At 40.4% G+C, this 21,236-nt stretch overlaps 1 protein-coding gene across 2 annotated transcripts in view; it reads left to right on the forward strand.

The window, feature by feature from the left end:
- elfn1a (extracellular leucine-rich repeat and fibronectin type III domain containing 1a) overlaps positions 1 to 21,236 on the forward strand; it is an 848,877-nt gene that overhangs the window by 267,799 nt on the left and 559,842 nt on the right. The window lies entirely within an intron of this gene.

Consider the following 21,236-nt stretch of genomic DNA (forward strand, 5'->3'; position numbering starts at 1 on the left):
TTGGATGCAGTGGTGTAAAGCACAATGCCAGTGGAGACGTGTCCTCTGGAGTGACAAATCACGCAATCCGATGGACGAGTCTGGGTTTGGTGGTTGGCAGGAGAATGGTACTTGCCTGACTGCACTGTGCCAAGTGTAAAGTTTGGTGGAGGGGGGATTACGGTGTGTGGTTGTTTTTCAGGGGTTGAGCTTGGCCCCTTAGTTCCAGTGAAAGGAACTCTTAATGCTTCAGCATACAAAGCCATTTTGGACAATTTCATACTCCCAACTTTGTGGGAACAGTTTGGGGATGACCCTTTTCTGTTCCAACATGATTGCACATCAGTGCACAAAGCAAGGGCTGTAAAAAAAATGGATGAGCGATTGACTGGCCTGCAAAGAGCCCTGACCTCAACCTGACAGATCACCTTTGGGTTGAATTCAGAGCGGAGATTGCGTGCAAGCCAGGCCTTCTCATCCAACATCAGTGCCTGACCTCACAAATGCTCTCCTGGAAGAATGGTCAAAAATTCCCATAAACACACTCCTAGACCTTGTGGAAAGCCTTCCCAGAAGATTTGAAGCTGTTATAGCTGCAAAGGGTGTGCCAACTCCATATTAAAGCCTATGTATTAAGAATGGGATGTCATTAAAGTTCATGTGTGTGTAAAGGCAGGCGTCCCAATACTTTTGGCAATATGGTGTATTTCTTCCCACTCAGAGAGATAATAGATTGCTTCTACACTACGTCATAGTGGGGGGAACAAAGGGTAATGATTACCCAGGGCCCCCTCTTGGTATCTCAAACCCTGGAATGAAAAGTTTGTTTCCAAGAGGAAAGGGTCCCCCGAGACTCCTTATGTATAGGACCTAGCGTTCTGTGCTACACCCCTGACTACCCTACACAAGTATTGTAATAGCAGGTGGCACTTCAGAGCCCCAGACCTCAGACACAACTACACAGACACAAGTTCCAGGTTCAAGTGACCTTTTGTTTTACAAAATATCTTGCAGAAATTTGTTTTCCATACACTCATAAATTCCTCGTGTCCTCCTCCACTCATCTCAAATAAGCTTTGACCACCTTGACTCCGACTCCAGTTGCTCCAGTAAGGTGTAGTGTTTTTTTTTCATTTTGCTGGAAACAAGACTTTCCAATTGCAGAACACTGCACACAGGAAGCATCCATCCATCCATTTTCCAACCCGCTGAATCCGAACACAGGGTCACGGGGGTCTGCTGGAGCCAATCCCACCCAACACAGGGCACAAGGCAGGGAACCAATCCTGGGCAGGGTGCCAACCCACCGCAGGACACACACCAAGCACACACTAGGGCCAAGTTAGAATCGCCAATCCACCTAACCTGCATGTCTTTGGACTGTGGGAGGAAACCGGAGTGCCCGGAGGAAACCCACGCAGACACGGGGAGAACATGCAAAATCCACGCAGGGAGGACCCAGGAAGCGAACCCAGGTCCCCAGGTCTCTCAACTGCGAGGCAGCAGCGCTACCCACTGTGCCACCATGCCGCCCACACAGGAAGCATTCCCTAGCAAATAAGAACAGACATAAAACAAAGTCTTCCCCTCCCTGGCAGCCCCCCGAGGACTCAAACAGGGCTCCCCTCCTAGATTACAATTCCCTTGTAGCCATGTGGATGTTTAAACTGGTGGCATGTCAGAAGAACCTAACATACTGAGGGAACGGTCTCTCAAGAGAGGCAGTACCTCTGTGTCCCAACTGAAGCATCCATCCTGGTCAGGATGCCAGTCCACCCAGCTGTCCTTCCATAACAGCGGTCTCCTAGCCTGGTAACACTGGCCCATGCATTGCAGCCTGTCCAGTGGTATGGATCCTATCCCAAAGCAGGACCTAACCCTGGACAAGGCACCAGAGCTTCCCAAGGCTCACTCACGCACACACTCGCAGTGGCATAGAGCCAGTCTAGAATTGCCAGTTAAGCACGTCTTGGAGACATGGGAGAAATGTCAAAGAGTACCTAAAAGAAAACACCCATGCAGATCCATGGAGAAAATGCAGACTCCACCATGGAGGTAACAGGGCACAGCATTCACGCCCTGGATGCTTCATATGTGAGGCACTGGGCCATTGTTCCATGCAGCTACTTCATTCTAATCACTTCACTGAAGACAGACTTAAATGACTAATGATTTTCAGTTAAAAAAAAAAAGAGTAAGTGAAGCGCACAAAGCCAGGCATCTTTTGTTCATATAAACTCATCTATTTTAATCACTAGTAATAGAAAGATCTGTAAACTTTAGCTAAAATTTAATAAGGCAGTATTCAGCTAGAAGAAAAAGAGCAGTATAATCATGATCTTAATAATAATAATTCTTTACATTTATGTAGCGCTTTCCTCACTAGTCAAAGTGCTCTCCATGCAGGGAGGAGGCCAGAAGTAAAGCCACAGAGCAGCAGCACTACCACTGCGCCACCTGCGTGATCCTGACCAACAAGGTCATCTTTCAAAAAGTTCAATCTCAACCAACCTGTGAACAGAATGGAATTACAGCAAATCACTTCCAATCATAACTGTGTGACAAGCTGTAGGCCAAAGTCAGTCTTCATAGTCAAGAAAGTCACATCATAATATGTGATTCGTAAACAATTGTGTTTAACTTTTCTTCACATAAGAGTCTTGTTCAGAACTAAGCGGGTTAGAACATCACCGACTGGCTTAGTTTAGATCTTTAAAAGAGAACTACAGAAAAACCTCACAGTTAAAACAAGTTGATATTTGAGCACAAATCTACTATTCTCACTCTCTTGTTCAGTTCATTGCTTAATCTTCAACTTTTCCCAACTAGTATTTTGTTATCTAAGTCGCTCCAGTCCATTTCTAGCCCAGTTCACTTTTTATGTGAAGCTTTCCCCTGCTGGCCAGGAAGGTCAGCTTTCCTGACAATATTAGAAAACTCAAAAAAGCAAGGGGAGAACACGCAAACCCCAACACAGACAGTGAGTGTCCCAGCTGGAGGTCCCGACCCACAGAGCCACCATACATCTTTGTACAAACCACTGGAACTACTGGGAGCAGCATAGACTCTTACTTTGTCCCTTCAGATCAGTGTCTTCGATGTGACTTTCAGACATGGTTAATACTTTGACACTGTGCCCTAATATGAAAGTAAAACAGAACTCTGCCTTGTCAAGGCTCTTCCTATGATTATAATTCATTTACTGTCTTCAAATTTTTTTCATTTTTATGGAGTTATCATTCCACAATTTTCTCTTTCTGGTCAGTTTATTAATTTTAGGATCACTTATGATGAGTTTGGAAATTGGAGCAACTCAGAATTTTGAGTTCAAGGAAAAAAGTCACCACAAAATGATGAAACTTTATTAGGTTTAAATAAAAGATGTAAGGCTTGACTGCTGATACATCCTAATACTAATTTTAAAATAGTAATTAATAGAAATAAAATTTGATTGAATTATATTGCAGGATATCATTATTGCCAGATCATTAATTTTTTCAATTTTTCCATTAGATATGTTGTGTTACATTTTGCAGTCATTCTTTTTTATTAGTAAGACTCGCTGGGTCTACAGATAAAATCTTTTTATAGAAAATCATAGCAAATTGATGGTTTCACTTGAGGGACTTGCTTAGAAATATGTTAAAAGATGAGAGCTGACGTAGATCCTGTTGAATTTTAAATGATGTCTCATTATGAATGCAGCATGAGTAACAGATGCTTATCTTTTTTTTTTTTTTGAGATCATGGCTTATGTGTGGCTTTTTGAAAGTAGATCATTCATATATTTTGTGAAAAAATATTCTTTATGGTAAAATTATTCTTATGTTAAAAACAAAATATGCGTCATGTTCTACTAGGACTCAGCTATTTTGCTCCCTTACATTATTTTCTGTGATTTCTGCTTAACTCCCTCAGCTGACATCTTTTGCATTCAGTCTTCTAGTGGCTTCTCAGAGAACATTAAAGCTAGATGTATCACTACATGACGGCAGAAGCTTATTGGCACTGGCCGCACAAAGATTGCTTTTTTACTGCTTCCGTTATAGAGATTAAAATCAGTGCCCACAACCAGCATCTCCTCTGAGGACTTAAGATATCCACTTAGTCTGATTAACAGTCTCAGGGGTCTCTTTCTATTATGCATAGTAAATGATTTTCAAATGGTCCTCTGACTGATCTTAGGGTGCTACGGCTGCGCAGCAGTTAGGGCTTCTGTCTCACCGCTCTTGTTTGATTTCCAGCCTGGCTAGTCTCTGTTTTGAGTTTGCACATGTGGGGTTACTCTGACTGCTCTGGGAACCTTCTTCATCCTCGAGATGCACAGGTCAGGTGAATTAATGACTTTAATTTGGCCTGCCGTGCATGTGAGAGGCCTGTCCTGTGGTGGAGTCACGTCCTATCTAGGGTTGTTCCATGCTAGGATGAGCTTCAGCTTTAGAATTGTTGGCTTTGGGAAATGTATAATGTAATTAGTATATTAAAATCTTTAAACAAATCACAGTATAATCCAAACCTTTCAATTCATACATTTTATAAACATATAAGAATTATGAAAAGTGGGATATAATATCATAATTATGCTGAAAGGACACTGGAACATTGTATTTTATAAGTAATTACTATACTGCTCAGTTACTGCTACCTCATGGATTTCAGCACCCTTGATCTGTGGGACTGGTCACTGTCTCAGTTGAGTTTGCACATTACTTGTATTTTCCTATTTGTACTCCAGTTAGTTTAACTGGTGACTGTAAATTGGTCCTAGTGTGTGAGTATCCAGTGTGGCCAGGATATGATCTGCTCCTCCAACACCCTGAACTGTATTAATCAGATTTGAAAAGTAATGTGTTGTGTGTATGCTATAAAATAAATAGAGAAGAGGGAGAAAATAAAGGGGTGGGGACCATTCAGTGTCCCGGTTAATGCAAACAGGAAAAACCTGGCCATATAGTAAAAGTTTTGGCCATATGCTATTGAGGGTATTAGACTCCGGCTAAGTGATTTGCTTTGTCGTAGTGGGGCCCCATACCCTGTGGTCTTGGGTTTGGTCTGAGTGCCAACTTCCAGCTATCCGGTGTTATTTAAATCCCACTGGGCAGAAGAGATGGGATTTCTGGGATTGAAATTGGAGTGACATCAATGTGTTGTGTCCTCCGAGCTGCAGGTGAAAGGAGAAAGTCTATCAGCGGTTCCGTTTTCGCGCGCGCTGTTGGTGCTATGAGGATGAGCCCAGTTTGCTTGTGTGCAACAATGTGTATTATACTTGAAAAACATGTAAGGTTTGTCCATATTGAGTGTAGAGTTAATAGATGTATTTCTGTTGTTACCTCCGGGGGAGTTGCAGCATCCCAAACCCTCGACCCAAATGACATGACAACAGTCACAGGTTTTTATTCTTTCCAGTACCTTAACAGGCACTTCTAGAGTCCTCTCCCACAGCACACCAACAACAATAAGAATAAAAGACTTCCTTCTTCTCCATCCTACTGTGTTGTCCTCTGCCTCTCGACTCCGATTCATTAAGGTGAGGCGGAGCAATTCCTTTAACCTAGGACCTGGGAGTAGTTCTGGTGTTAGGACATAGTCCATTGGAAGCACTTCCAGGCTATGTGAAAGTCCCACAAAGTAAGGTTCACAGATCCTTGCAACACCCCCTGGCATCACCCACAGAACCCAAGAAGGCCATCTTGCCAGACTACAGATCCCAGCATGCCCTGCAGGTGCCGTAGACCACAGATACTGCCATCTTGTGTCTCGGTAGGGAAAATACTTCATATATTTTATCTCTCTTTGTTCTTCAGTCATAGCTTCATGGCTGGGCACTGAGCCCTTCAAAGATGACAGCATATTCACTGCATCATTGGCACTCTTTTGCTAATCTGTTGGTTGAGGCAGGGAACAGCCTGCCTTTGTTCCTGTCTCAGTATTATTTTGGCTTCCCGACCAGGAAAGAAATTTTGAACCATCCCTGCTGGGTCGCTAGCTCATGCTTGCATACTTTAATACTAGAGAAGAATTTAAATAAATTACAAATATTTTGCTTTATATGACTTTATGTGACTTATTCGTACATCCATCCATCAATATATCCATTTCCTAGGCCCTTTTAATCCACTTTCTGGAGAGGTGGAGTGTCACAGAGTAACATCTCACACAAGGTACAGAGAACCCATTTATTCTGTCTTGCTGACAAAAGTTTGTGCAGAAAGACAAAGTATTTTTTTAGAATAAGGACCAGAAAATGAAGAAGTGTTAAAAGAGCTACAATAAAGCATTGTAAATAAGGTAAAGATCATTAATAATAATAATAATAATTCATTACATTTATATAGCGCTTTTCTCATTAACTGGGATTAAGAGTTGCCATGTCCCAAATCAAAATTATAATGCAAAAATCAAGATAAAAACACTAGCAAATGTTCTAATCCATTCTAGTTGCTCTAAAGTTCCATTTTTCTAATGTTTATATGTGTGAGAAAGTCCCAATAGTAACAGGCACAGCCAAGGAAGTACTTCGTGATTTGATCATTGCAGAGGGAAAAGTCCTGTTTGGATTAAATAGGCTGAAATCTAACAAGTCGCCAGGACCAAATAACATTTATTCTCGAGTGTTTAAGGAGGATAGGTGACTATATATAAACCATTGACATATCCATCCATCTTCCAAACCTGTTTATCCAGACACATTTTTTTAAATAACTGTGGTGGGGAAATTCTGAAGGACTGGAGGATAGGAAATATTACCACATCATATCCGTAATCAGGCTGATACAAGCAGCTATAGGCCATTATGAAAGGATTTAGTACAGCATAACCCACCAATTACTTTAAAATGAATTCTTCAACAAGAACATGATGACACAGGGGGCAAATTTTGAACAAATGTTATCTTTTTTCTTCTCACCGAGGACCACACATGAAATGAGTGTAGCTGAGAGTAGGACTTTAGGATATTTCAAAACTTGATTTTATTTTGGAAAATTAGGTGAATAGGATTTGAAAGCTTGTTGGGTTCAATTCCTGTTCTCTGCAAAATTGTTGTAATGTTCTAAAAACTTGAACTCACAAATCACACTTTTTCCACAGTGATCCAAAAACTTGCCTGCTGTAATCTGGTGGCCGCCATCCTATATAGGAATGACGAACCACCTTGATTGGGACCCGAGGGCAACGGGTGACTGACTTCATGTTGTTTGTCATAGCAACAGGTGACCAGCAAGTGTCACAGTAACAGTAAATAAGATGGAAGCACCAGTAACACAAAAAACACCAAATGGTGGCAAAAGTGTTAAAACAAAATGAGGTCTAAAAAAAAAAACAAATGTCAAAATTAATTACTAACACAATTTTGCATTACAAATTCATATAACATGCACATTTTTAGGATGTGAGGCGAGTGGACATGCCGACATTGATAGACTGTAAAAACTCTTTATGACCTGTGACCAGGCTGAAATTCAAACTTACCCTCCTCAACCTGTGAGATACGCGTGCCAACCACTATCCCAATAATGCCATCTCACCTGAAATATAATTAGTAGTCAATGGCACAGTAAGAATGAAGTTCAAAAGTTAAAAGTGTCATTATGAAATTTTGTTTGATGTCACATTCACTGGTAATTATTACTAACAAGTTGTGTATATTTGTAATTTATTATAATACCCATAGCCTTAAATACGCAGATTAGAGAGCACATTTTATGATGTGGAGACTAAATATCCCCCTTAATAAAAGGACAAGTGTCTGGTGTCTGTATATTTGTGAGTCCATCCAGTTGTTATATCTCCGTTATTCAAGCAGATGGAACATCACAAACATTTGTAGTAATAAAATGAATTGCATTTGTTAATCCAACAGATGGTGCATCACAATAATACTGCTTTTATAAATCCCATACCAAAAGGTGTAAAACAGACACATATTCATTGCATTTGTTATTCCCACAGATGGCTCATCACAAACGTTTCTAATAATAATGATGTTAATAATAATAAATACATTAGTATTACAAATGTTTGTGATGTTCCACCTGGCGGAATGACAAATGCATATAATTTAATTACTCCATGCATTACAAAATGCATTCTATAGAGCCCTGTAGGTGTCAGACAAAAAAAAAAATCAGTTTGTAATCATTTTGAACAAATTAGTAACTTGTTTGAATGAATTACATAACTTGTTCAAATTCATTATTAACTCATTCAAACAAATTGTGTTATTAATTTGAATGGAATTTAAAAATTTTTTCCTTATTACAGTAGCTATTTATTTTTGACGGTATGCAGTTTAGTGAACCAGAACCAGAAGAGTATAGTCAGCCAATAGTTTGAGTCTATTCTACACTGTTCAGTGCCATTATCGACTAGATGTTAAACTTACATTTACTTCTATTAATATTTCCACCACTGACTCTGGAATATCACATTCTTGTAGGAAATTCCATAAATGCATTATCATATCTTTTCCTGCATTTGAAACTCATTTCAGGACTCCTCAAAAGAACCATTTCAACCGCGGTGGTCTTCCAACCAGCTCCTATTCCAGTTCAGTGATGTTAACACCTTACAGTCCACTTACGGTTCACTGAACTGCATGCCAGGAAAATCGTACAGGGCTCCATAATAATAACTGGACTGCAAGGGGAAAAATAATAATAATCTGTTTGAATGAATTAATACAGAATGTGACTCTGTGCTAGTGAAATAAGAGTCAGGGGAAAAAAAATTAAAATTATCCATTCGAACCAGTGACATAATTCATTTGAATGAGTTACGTAATTCATTTCAATGAGTCACTAATTCATTCGAAGGAATTATGTAATTCAGTCAAGCGAGTTAAATCATTTAAGGGAGTGACATAATTCAATCGAACAAGTTTATTATTCATTTGAATGAATTTCATAACTAGATTCAACAAGTTTCGTTCAAACAGTTTTTGTGTTTGTATTTTGGTTGACATCTACAGGGCTCAATAGCATTCCAATAGTTGGTGCACTTCAAACATTAACGCTGAGGTCTAGATAGATAGATAGATAGATAGATAGATAGATAGATAGATAGATAGATAGATAGATAGATAGATAGATAGATAGATAGATAGATAGATAGATAGATAGATAGATAGATAGATAGATAGATAGATAGATAGATACTTTATTAATCCCAAGGGGAAATTCACATTCACATGTACACAGGTCTACGTTGATTATTTAGATTTCAACCAGTCTTAGATGGGTAGCACATCTAGTTGATATATAATCAGTTAAATCAAATATTGTATTATATATTCAATGATATATTGAGGTGTATCCGTGAAACAATAGCATCACAAACCAACCAACATCTGTTCATTTTCCGAGTTGTATATCCCAAGCAGACACAGTGGGAAGTTCAAACGCAGCATACTCATGGCTAACTGAACTACAACTTAGTTATAAACACTTTAACCGCATGCACAGTTCAGCAACACAATGGAGAACAAGAGCACTCAGCTTCCTCCAAGCATGAGACACCAGAAATTCTAAGTGTAAATAGGGTCTGAAGTCCATTCTAGTAACAGCATTGGGCAGACAGGGCACCACTATGGATAAGACACTTCAGAGTAAGTTCTCAATCTGCGTAACATCATGTCTCTTTGAACTCATGAAAGACTGTGAAGGCCTTGACTGGATATTTTTGATGAACATTTCACGCTGGACCACCGGTTACTGAGACCCCAACCCATTTGGAGATCTTTGCAGGAAGTGGAAGGATTAGAGCACCTGGGGACAGTTTTAAAAAGTAGATTAATTTTAGTGAAACGGACAACCATAGGACAAGAAGACAATTGGGTGACAGAAAAGAGTTAAACCAAGCAGATAAGCTTAAACCTCAGAATTGTAAGCAAAATGTCAAAAAAACAAACAAGCAATGCTCTGAGAAATTTTTTTGGCAAAACTCTGTAGCGCAAAGTATTATCAAACAAAAAAGGTGAACCCAAGACGGAAAAGACGCTACAACTGAATGGAGATTGAAGGTCAGGAGTCTGTATTAACATTTGCAGGCAGTGTGGTGTAGTGGTTAAGACTTTGGGGCTCAAACTCTGAGGTTGTGGGTTCAAACCCTGCATATGACATTGTGTGACCATCAGCAAGTCACTTCATCTACCTGTGCACCAATTGGAAAAACAAAAAGAAATGTAACTAATTGTATCTCAAATGTTATAAGTGGCTTTGGATAAAGCAACAAAGAAGTAAGTAAATATCAAATAGACAGTTGTGGGTGTGGCTACAGCACTTATAGCCATGAGAGGTGTGGTCAAGGGAGTGGCAGTGGTCATGTCTGAGAGGAAAGCATGATATGACTGAGCCAATAGACTCAAGGCACTAACCATTGAGCAGGGGCTTTGAGATGGCAGGGTTGTGTGGTACATGCTTTATAAAGCATCAAATTACATAACAATGTAATTGTGCTTGCATTTGGAATAAATTATGGGGTTTATCTAGTGACATTTAACCAAAAGTTAATTTTTAATTTATCAGGCTACTCTTAGTTTTGGTCATACTGATTTTGTTTTTGATTATTTTGATGTCCTGGTCCCTAATTTTGCAGGCATTTTCAACAACAAAGACATGAACAAATGTTGAAAGTCAAATGAATCTTCATGACCGGTGAGCCTTGCTCTCATGCTATATAAAACTCATAGGACTTGGGTTATAATCAAGGTGAGTGCATTAAAACGAAGCAGATGATGAGAGGTAAAACTCAGTCATGACAGCTTGGAACAGAACGCAGATCTGTACTCACATTAAAGCTGGAGCAGTTCAATTCAGCATGTATTGTGCCACACGCCACGGGTGTCTATCACACTAAAGGAAATGCATTACTTTCTGAATTCTGGCACTGAATTGTACTGAGTGGGCAGAAGGACATGCAAAAGAAAAGAGACAGAAAGTTTTATTCTGAAAGAAAATGAGACGGCATGCAGTATATAGATTTATGTAAGGAAACAGAAAAGCAATATTCATTTTGTTTAAATGTACCCAAGCTAAGGGAGATCAGGTAGTGTCTTTCTGTAAGTTGGCTGCTTTAGGTCAGTGTCACCCAGCCATTGAATCTCTGTTAAGTGTTTACAAAAGCCAGATAGATAGATAGATAGATAGATAGATAGATAGATAGATAGATAGATAGATAGATAGATAGATAGATAGATAGATAGATAGATAGATAGATAGATATTTTATTATTAATAGATAGATACTTTATTAATCCCAAGGGGAAATTCACAAAATAATAATTAATTATTATTATATCTAATAAAGTACATCACTGCAAATGTTTGTAATACACCATCTGTTAGAATGACAAATGCAATGCATATGTCTTTGTTATAACCCATTTGGTATGGGATCCATAAAAGCAGTGTTAATGTGTGTGATATGCCATTAGTTGAAATGACAAATGCAATGCATTTTATACCTATAAATGTTTGTGATGTGCCATCTGTTGGAATAACAAATGCAATGAATATGTCTCTGTTATATCCCATTTAGTATATGATCCCTAAAATCGATGTTATTATGTGTGATGTGCCATCAGTTAGAGTAACAAATGCAATGCATTTAATTACTATAAATATTTGTGATGCTCCATCTGTTTGAATGACAAATGCAATGCATATGTTTCTGTTTTATCCCATTTGTTATGGGATCCATAAAATTAATGTTATTGTGTGTGATGTGCCATCAGTTGGAGTGACAAATGCAATGTAATATAGATCTTTGTGATGCACCATCTGTTGGAATTTCAAATACAATGCATAAGTCTCTGTTATAAACCATTTGGTATGAGATCCGTAAGAACAGTATTAATGTGTGTAATGTGTCATCAGTTGGAGTGACAAATGCAATGTATTTTATTACTAAAAATATTTGTGATACGCCATCTGTTGGAATGACAGAGACATAGCAAGCAGGCAGACACACAGACACTTGTCTTTCATTAGGGTGGACTTTTGATTTGTTAGAGAGTTAGCTCTCCTTCCTCACAAATCCAGCACCCTTGTTTGAATGTCTGTATGGACAGGAATAGCAAATTCAGATACTAGACTCTAACTACCTGAAACTAGGAAGCGCTGAGTTTGTGAAAAAAATTAACAAATAAACCTTTGTAATAACATGTGATACCATAATACATTCATTTACACATTTTAAATATTAATTTGATTGAGTAAACTTCCAAAAGTTGTGTCCTGTTGGCACCTCTAAACTGGCCTCCAAGCAAGTGTGGGCACAGCAATAAGGCTTATTGGGGTTTATTCTTGTGGGCTCGAGGCACAGGGCCAGATGTGAAGTTTTGTGCTTATGCAGGATTTTGTATTATTCTCCAAAATACTTTTTTTGTCAGGTCAGTGAAATCTGATCTTTGTTCATACCATGAATTAGTACCCCATGGTGCTCACTGTTTGAGCTGAATTTTTGATCTTTATATTCTTAGACAATTCTTCTGTTTTCCTCAGTTGAGACACTGCGTAAGCTCTTGTGTGCCATATGTTTAACATGGCAACAATTTTCTCCAGCAGGACATTCAGTTGGTGTCTCACTCGGATTGCCTTCTTGACGGGTGAATCTTATAGATACTTCAATCACTCGTCATTTAGAGCAAGGATAATATGAGAGGATATCTTAAGAATGTGATTGAGCTCTTTACAAAACACAGCACCAAATGAAATTCCCAAACACTTCCAGAGTCTACTGGCCCAGAATAAAAATACAGCAAGATATTGTTTCTACTTTTGTGTAATTTTTGTTTATTTAAGGTGTTTATAACAAACATCACTAGAGAAAGACTTAAAAAGTCATAGACACATCACGCTTTCCATTGATTGCATGCAATAATGTTCGGTGACATTACTGAAGCCTAATTAAAATACAATCCTGACATTTGTATATTTCAGTGTCATTTTTTTAATTGGGCATTTGCTTGAGATTCCACTGGGGTATTCATCTAACCATAATATATACTGGTACTGCAAGTGCTGTGCAGAGTGGAGGCAGAACCTCTGTGTTTTTCCCAGTTGATTCTGGGGTTCGTCAGGGGTGTGTTCTTGCTCCTACTCTGTTCAATGCTTGTATGGACTGGGTGTTGGGCAGGGTTGTGAGGTCCAGTGGCTGTGGGGCATCTGTTGGTGAAAAACGATTCACGGATCTTGACTTTGCTGATGATGTGGTGATCTTCACAGAGTCGATGGAGGCTCTGATCAGGGATCTCGAGAGACTGAGCAAGGAGTCTGGGCTTGCGAGTGTCCTGGATTAAAAACAGGCTTTTAATGACCTCTTGGGCACAGCCATCAGCAGTGTGTCTGTCAGCGGAGAGAGTGTCGACCTTGTCGAGAGGTTTCGCTTACCTGGGCAGTGACATTCATGTCTCTGGTGACTCTTCCTATGAAGTCAGTAGACGGATTGGAAGAGCATGGGGGGTCATGAGGTCGCTGGAAAAGGGGTGTGTGGCTGAAGGTCCAAGTCTTTAGAGTCCTGGTGCTTCCTGTCTTTCTATATGGTTGTGAGACATGGATGTTATCCAGTGACCTAAGACAAAGACTGGACTCCTTTGGTACTGTGTCTCTTCGGAGAATCCTTGGGTACTGTTGGTTTGACTTTGTGTTGAATGAGCAGTTGCTCACAGAGTCCTGAATGAGGCACATTACCTGCATTGTGAGGGAGCATCTACGGCCATGTGGTGTGATTCCTCGAGGGTGATCCAGCTCGCAAGAACCTCACTGTTCAGGACCCAAGAGACTGAACCATGCCAAGGGGACACCACATAACATCTGATTGCGGTAGATAGAAGGTCATTTCAAGAGGGTGGGACTGCCTGAGGGGTTGTCAACCAGAATTCCAAGCTGTTTTGTCGTGTGGTGGGTGCGGCGGCAGCAGCAGCATCAGGCACAAGGCAAGAGCCTCGAAAACAGCAAAGAACTGTTATGGTGCCAACTGGGTCATCCCATTTATTATCCATAGTAAACAATTCAAAATAAAGGTCAACAAAAAAGGGACGCTTGTAAGCATTTATCCCTTCAGCAGGAACATCAGGCAAATGGGTTGTCACTTCTAGTGGAGCTCCATCTGGTGGTTTGCTCTGGCCAGTAAAGGGCACCATCCTTCCAGGGGTGGCTTCTTGGTGATTTGGGGAATAGAAGGAGATGGCATGTTATTACATACCCCGAGTGAGCCAGTGAGGACGTCATCCGTGACAGCATCCATTTAAAATAAAATCTTCAACACAATGATACATTTTGCAGAAAATAAAGGGGTCTGAATACTTTCTGAATCCACTGTCTATTATCTTGACATTGTAAGCTGCCTGTTCCTTTTCTGGTTTTCTGTGGTGGCAATCTGCGCCTCCACCACCTGATCAGGGCACCATGCAGTCTCTACAGGCCAGAGGCCAGAGGTCCACATGACCATCATTCTCTAATTCTTCCACGTGAAGCCTGAAAACCATGAGGACTTATTGAGATCATTGATGTTAGGTAGAATGCCCAGTGTGGGCTGGGTGGTCTCATGGCCTTGGAACCCCTGCAGATTTAGTTTTTTATCTCCAGACCTCTGGAGTTTTTTTTTGTTTTGTTTTTTCTGTCCTTCTGGCCATCAGACCTTACTTTATTCTTTATTATTTAGTATTGCCTAATCTTATTTTTATATTTGTATTTTTTATAAACATTTCTTCATCTTGTAAAGCACTTTGAGCTCATCATTTGTATGAAAATGTGCTATAGAAATAAATGCTGTTGTTTAGAAAAGGTACCAGGAAAATATTAAATAATAATAATAATAATAGTAATTCTTTAAATATCAAGAGATTGGACAAATTAAGAGTGCAAACACTTGAATGTTCGGCAAAAAGGCACCTGAACGTGCCGCATCTGGGGCTCCCAAGTGAAAGTGCATTGAAGGACAGCACAGACTTGGGGTTAAAACAGTGGCAGATTTTATCCTAAATATTTCGGCCAAATAATGTTGTTAAATTCATCTGTTTTTATTAAAAGTTCAGATAGGCCATTGTCTGTGAGTATGGTAGATTTACTTTTAATTGACTGCACAATGCAGTCAATGCTGTGTATTGTACACTAGTATGCTGACATATACCTTTTGGTGTCATACTCTTAATTTATAGAATCGGCACCATGCCATCCTAACAATGGCAATCCATGTATCAAATGAGCAACGCAATAAATGGTATAACAGAGAGTCATTGCCACTGGTTTTACGATTTTACTAACTCACACTATGCACATATGACAAGTAAACTCCTTACAGAAGGAATTGCTCGTAGGATCAGGTTATGAGTAGGGTCGTCTAATCTTCTTGGTGGCACAGAAGCTGACTAAATCAATTCGCCATTCAGTAGGGGGATCTGCCTTTGGAAACTTGCCTCCATTTCCATCAAAAGCCAGGCCAGATTACAACTCCAAACTCTCAAAGACAAACAGAAATCAGAAACCTGGACACCTTCCATTTATGAAATCCCTTGGCTTAATTTATTTCAGAATGGCCAGCAGCCAAACAATTATGAGTGAGCCAACAGATGCCCCACTAACTTAAGGGTTTTGGCTCCTGGAAGGCCACCATTTTCATTCCAAGCAATTTCTAAATTAGAGGCCAATTCTTCCTATTTTTTAATAATATGGCCTACCAGTTTTCTCATTTTGCCATACTAGACTGTGGAAGCCAGCCCCGGACACAGACAAACAGACAGACACCGGGACGTCTATAAAAGGCATGCGTTTATTCATATTTACAGTTCTCACACACAGTCCTCCTGCACTAACCACCCTTTTGAGTCCTTCCAAAGGTCTTCATCACCTCCACTCCTCTCCACCAAGCTCTGTCCTCTTCCTCCCGACTGCAGCCAACGAATGGAGGGAGGCAGCCCCTTTTTAAGTACTCCCAGACGTGCTCCAGGTGCCTCCTGACGAGCTTGGCAGAAGTGCCACACGAGCACCCGGGAGCACTCCGGGTGTCCCTGGTATTTCTTCTGCCAGCACCTCCGGGTGTGGCGGAAGTACAGACGTCCAGGGCTTCACGGGTGTCCGGGCTCCCCCTGGCGGTGACCACGGGCCCCTATAGGGTTGAGCTTCCATGCTCCGTTCCCGTGGCCCCCATACAAACCAGGGCCTCTCGTGGTCTGGAGGATGCATAGTTCCTCTCCCAGTCCTTCCAGGCGTCCCAGCTGTCCCCCAGCCACCCACCACAAGACATTTCTAAAACTGTTGCTTTCCCTTTTTTTCTAAGAGCACTGCAACAGGTGGCATACATTGGCTGGAATGGACTATGTGAAACAGCTTCTGAGTACTTTCTCCCCCATCAGGTTAGATGGCAGTGTCCTTAAAGCTTGGATACCCACAGGGCATGCTGGGAATTGGTGTCCCAGAGCGCGGCCCTGTTGGGTTCCGATAGGAACCGCAAAAGGTTGCTATGGGGATGTACAGTCCCTTTTCTATGGGACCTCCACCTGGCCATGTCCTAGCATTGGAAGTACTCCCAGGTGTGAGATAAAAGGAGTTGGAGTTGGGGGTGGAGAATGGGCAACACTCACCTGAGGGGACTGGAAGAGACGACAGAGAGAGACTGAGATAAACAGAGGGAAGGAAGAAGAGTCATTCGGTGAGCCTGGTTGAGGTATTTGTGCACAATTAACCTTTTATTCAAACCAGGAGTTGTGCCTGTGTGGTTATGTGTGGGTTTTGGTGGGGCTGTAGCATCCTGACTGGTCACAGCACCATTAATTTTTATTGAGGAGCAGAGCAGAACACGTTTCTATTTAAAAAAATTATTGAAACAGATACAGTATACCATGACAGACAGATAGGTGCAAGTGGGAGTATGTTAGCTAGTCATGGGTTACTTTGGATCACATATCCAGCTCTTGGTAAATAAAAAAAAATTGTAGGCAATAGAAGCATATTTTACTTTCAGCCGACCTTGGTGACTATACTAAGGAAATGTTTGGAATAAAAGCTTGCAGCCTTCCGGCATCTGACGCTCCTTCTATTAAAACAGATCTTGTTGAGTAGCTTAACAACAGTTGAAAAGAAAGAGTATTGGAACCAGGCAGCGTGTTTAGACCCTAATCTGATGGTAAAAGCTGTAATATTTGCTGTAGTGGGTGGCTGCTCTCTTGAAGGACACATTCTGGTTTCTGCACCCTTTACTTGTTGAAGAAGTGCTGGTAGATTTGGCCATTAGGGCCTTGTCATTTTGCTACTCCATTTCACAGGTTTCCAAGCCAGGTTAGCAGTACATATAGTTAAAACAGATCTCATTAAAGTTTCATAATGCAATAATTATGAAATTAATTTAAAAAAGACTCCGCTTCTGGAGACTGAAGATGTGGCGCTGTCCTTTCTTGTAGACTGCTGCTTGACTGAACATCGGTATGATTATCTCTGGATATTTACAACTTTCAGCAAGCTCAACTGTCAGCAATTTGATGTCTGTCTCCTGAGTTTCCTCTACAATCAATAATCTTTTTTTTTTTAGTTTTTTAACACTTTCCATGACAGCTAAAAACTTATCAACTATTGGACAATGACATTTCGTTCTCATTAAGTAAGCTCAAAATCACAGAGTCATAAGACTAATTATAATTATTATGACATCCAATTTGGTATAGACTGAGTAAAGAAGGGAAAGGGCACATCCTTCAGGAAACCCACTTGTCAAGGTCATCTTATCATACACATTCATCGAGTATTATACATTTATGTGCTACTCTGTCAGTGGAGGTGAAGATACTACATGAACTCTGGAGAGGAAAAGTTGAATCGGCATTTGGTTGCATAATGAAAACCTTTCCTTAGATTTGAATGGCTTGGTTGTGCAGTTCTAGACTGGCCATTTTTTCCATCCATTTTTCTGAAATTGCATTTCTGTTACTGTGGCATGTGTGTATTTTGCACAATGTCCTTTGTCTTCGTGGATTTTCCACCCACATTTTAAAGATGTGTTGGTTGGTGACTCTAAACTGGCCCTCAATGAGTGAATAGAGGCATTGTAAAGGAGGAAAAAGACAAGATGAAGATTGGGGCCAGTTTGGACAGGAATATAAGTAACAAGCTGCTTAAGTTTGCAGATGATATCAAGATAGGTGGATCAGCAGATACTTTGGAATCCGTTATATCATTACAGAAGGACTTGGACAGCATACAGGCTTGGACAGATTTGTAGCAGATGAAGTTTAATGTCAGTAAATGTGAAGTATTACATGTAGGAAGTAAAAATGTTAGGTTTGAATACACAATGGAAGGTCTGAAAATCGAGATTACACCTTATGAGAAGGATTTAGGAGTCATAGTGGACTCTAAGCTATCGACTTCCCGACATTGTTCAGAAGCCATTAAGAAGGCTAACAGAATATCAGGTTATACAGCACCTTGATGTGTGGAGTACAAGTCCAAGGAGGCTCTGGTCAAGCTTTATAACACACTGGTGAGGCCTCATCTGGAGTACTGTGTGCAGTTTTGGTCTCGAGGCTACATAAAGGACATAACAGCACTAGAAAAACTCCAGAGAAGAGCAGCTAGGTTGATTCCAGGGCTATAGGGGATGAATTATGAAAAAAGATTAAAAGAGCTTTAAAGATTAAAATGAGCTTTTTCAGATTAAACAAACAGAGAATAAGAGGAGACACGACTGAAGTGTTTAAAATTAAGAAGGGAATTAGTCCAGTGGATCGAGACTGTTATTTTAAAATTAATTCATCAAGAACATGTGGACACAGTTGCAAATTTATCAAGGGTAAATTTCACACAAACATTAGGAAGTTTTTCTTTACAGAAAGAATGATAGACACTTGGAATAAGCTACCAAGTAGTGTGGTAGACAGTAAGACTTTAGGGACTTTCAGAACTACACTTGATGTTATTTTAAAGAATTAAGTGGACAGGACTGGTGAGCTTTGTTGGGCTAAATGGCCTGTTCTTGTCTAGATTGTTCAAATGACACCAAGACCCTGTATATTCTAAAGACAAAAATAAATAATGCTTTTCAGCAAAAAAAAAAACATCTCTGAAGATGCAAATCTGAAATTAGGCCCTCCAAGATGGTGACACTTCCTGTTAAATTTAGGCCAGGCAGGAAGAGGCGGGTCCAGGTGGATGAACACCAGACATGACATCAGATGTGATAAGGTTGTCAATCATCTGGCCTGTAAAGGGAGGAAGAGAAGAGGTGTTAGAATACAGAACCACCCTGTGGATCATCCAGGGTTCACAGGGCCGTCTTAACGTATGAGCCGGGGGCCCCAGGAGCATAGAGCCCCAGTATGTTTCTTTCTTGCTATCAAAACAGGGGCTCCAGCTCACTGCTTTGCCCGGGGGCCTATGATGCTGTTAAGATGACCCTGCTTACCACCCCCAGAGACCTTAAGCTGTCTGCCAGGAAACACATGTGTGACTGTGTGTACATGAAAGCGTCCTCCCATACATTGGTGCAGGATTGATCCTGGTTTTGAGGGGCTAGACTCTTGGACCTTTGTCCAGCCGTCTGGAGTTTTTTTTTTTGTTTTTTCTGTCCTCTCTGGCCATCGGACCTTACTTTTATTCTATGTTAATTAGTGTTCCCTAATTTTAAATATTTATTTTGTCTTTTTTCTCTTTCTTCGTCATGTAAAGCACTTTGAGCTACATTGTATGAAAATGTGCTATAGAAATGAATGTTGTTGTTGTTGTTTCTGAACTCGATAAGCAGGTTAGAAATTGAGTGGCTGGATCGATGTTCTTCTTGAGCTGCTGCAGTGGTCATATTTTATTCACCATTTAAAGCATGAGAAGTATCTAGGGCTAATTCCCCTATCATATAGTGCTGTGTTTTTTTTTATAGTTTCTTTATTCTTCATCTTTTTACAAAACTCAATTTTTTGAAGTTTCACATTTATTATCTTACACATACTGTTACTAAATCTCATCAGACATATTGAACAGCATAAACCTGTTTGCCTGCTATATCTCAAAGCTATAAATTATTGGCAAATCTCACTCTTGGGGCCAATATTCTTCCCTGAATTATTTATAAGATTAAGTGACAGTGCAGAGCCCAAAACTGACCCATGGGGGACATCACTGTAGAGATCTCCAATGGACAAGACAAACCGCTAACAATCGCCTGCCTTTGCTTGCCTTTCAGCCGGTTACCAAGCCGGCTTTTTAACATTCACTACAACTGTGGGGTGGAAGATGCAATTATCTGTATGCTCCACAAAGCTTATTCCCATCTGGGCAAATGGCAGTGCCTTCAGAAGCATCCCTGTTAAAGGGTAAGCTTAGTGATATGGCGGTGGATAAGCCAATGGAGTCACGGATGATGGACTAGCTGTAAAGCAGGCCGCAGTTTGTGAGGCTCAGGATCTGTGTCTCTGATATGAATGTGACAACACTGGAGCACCACATCACAGTCCTGTCTCCTTTTGTATTCATGCTGTATGTAGGTCACGGCACTTGCAGAAATTCACAGATGATCCTGCACTAATGTGTTGTTCTGCAGGGCACCCAGATGTCCCAATTTGGCTGACCAGACATCCCATATTTTTTTCGAGACAGTCCGTTTTTATGCACCACATCCTGCTTCATGCCTAGATTTCCAGAATTACCGTATATACTTGCGTATACTTGCAGGTCTTGAGACACGAAAACTCAATCATAAAATCAGACCCTGACTTATACACCTGTTCAAAATGTGACCCTTAAATTTTTTTTTTTACATTTTCTTGCCTCCTCCAATCTCACACCAGTTTCTCAGACACATCGAATTTTGTTGCAGCAGCACAGTTACCAATTTCTTTTGCCACTTCAACGACTTTTAATTTAAAACCAGCTTCATATTTTCTTCTGATCGAATGCTACATTGTAGATAAGGGCTGCTCTTGCGATAAAGGTGGATTAGGGTGTGAGATACAAAAAACACAAAACAGCACAAACGTCGCTTCGGAATAGTTCAGGTATTACCGTGTGGTCACGTAGGCACAATACATAGAAAAAAAAGGCCGTGTTCTCCGTGGTCACTCACTCAGGTGGGCATTAGCATATCATAATCTCTTGGACCAATAGCGTGAGTTTTCTGCATTCGAGTTATACAACCGACATTATACAATACCAGAAATTATATGATAAAATCAAGCCCCGACTTATCTGCGGGAGAACTTAAATGCAAGTATATACAGTAAACAAAATGTCCCATTTATAAGTGGCTGAAATGAAAAGGTGGTCAACCCCTGACCCC

The sequence above is a fragment of the Erpetoichthys calabaricus genome, chromosome 11 (genome assembly GCF_900747795.2).
Source record: "Erpetoichthys calabaricus chromosome 11, fErpCal1.3, whole genome shotgun sequence".
NCBI classification, from domain to species: Eukaryota; Metazoa; Chordata; class Cladistia; order Polypteriformes; family Polypteridae; genus Erpetoichthys; species Erpetoichthys calabaricus.